The 1,179-nt window shown below is 41.6% G+C and overlaps 1 protein-coding gene across 1 annotated transcript in view; it reads right to left on the reverse strand.

Annotated features, from left to right (window-relative positions):
- The window catches only part of MIS18A (MIS18 kinetochore protein A), a 17,213-nt gene that overhangs the window by 15,643 nt on the left and 391 nt on the right, over positions 1-1,179 (reverse strand). The gene's annotated exons all lie outside the window — the stretch shown is intronic.

Genomic DNA, 1,179 nt, shown 5'->3' on the forward strand with positions numbered 1-1,179 from the left:
GGGAGCGGCCACTGCACTCCAGTCTGGGCAACAAAGTGAGACTCCAACTAAAAAAAAAACCAAAAACAACAACAACAACAATAAAAAACTACTGACATAAAAACCTAAATGACAAAAATAATAGTATTTCTATACAAAAAACAAAACAAAGACAAGAGCCCACATGGTAAAAAATAGAAAAGCTATAAATATAGAAAGTACAAGTGAAAGATTTAACACCAAACGTTATTTCTTAAAAAGTTATAAACAAGGTAAATGTACTCCCTTAAAGAGCTTCTCCTACTGTATCAAAAATCTGCAAGACTTGATTTTAATAAGTGCAAAGAGTTAATCCCAAATTTCAGTTAAGTACTGAACACTGGCGTGAGCCTTTACTCACTCTCAAGTGCTAGTCCCGAGGAAGGAAAACGTTCCACAAACGTCAATAAGCCAGCGACAAATTGCTACCATCAAAATATTTACAGAATTCAAAGAGCAAAAGCTTCATCTTGGAAACCTGTCCAAAAACAACAGCTATTTTTACACCAGTTCAGAAAAATATGTGAACTACTTTATGCCTAAATACTGTGAAAACAACATGAGGGAAAGATGGGAAAACAGAGCTACTGGAAGAATCAGAATTAAAAGCTAGAACTCCTGTCTTTCTCTTTTACTACATCCTTCTTCCTTTTCAATTTTCATGGGGTTTTGGCGCTTTTACTGCAGGTTTCCTTCTTTTTTACCCCCATAGCTCTGTGTTCTGTCAGCTGTATGGTTTTAACACTTGACACTGTAAAGGCATCCACGGATACACGAATTAACAGCCCGCTAATTTCTGTGGGGAGTAATACGTACTGGCTACATCCCAAGTGTTTACAATCTAATTGACCATTTCTTTCTTTCTTTGAGGATTTTTTTTTTTTTTTTAAGTTTTCGTTGCTATTTGTTCCTGAGTGACGCTCACGATGATGCTGATTCAACCTTGCTGCTCTTCTGGGATGGCGGACCCCAGAAAAGGACCCGACACCCGTGAACCCAAGTGCAGGGGTGACCCTCCTCCTCCCCTTTTCCCGAGACCGCTCACCCTCTCAGACTTTCCTTTAAAAGTCCCTGGGCAGCCCCAAGGAGTCCCCTTCATCCTCCGGGGCCGCCCAGGTGCGGGACCCCTGGGAAGAAGGCGGCCCCTCACACCCCCGCCCC

Source organism: Carlito syrichta, unplaced genomic scaffold, assembly GCF_000164805.1.
Source record: "Carlito syrichta isolate Samal-C Ts95f unplaced genomic scaffold, Tarsius_syrichta-2.0.1 Scaffold313474, whole genome shotgun sequence".
Lineage (NCBI taxonomy): Eukaryota > Metazoa > Chordata > Mammalia > Primates > Tarsiidae > Carlito > Carlito syrichta.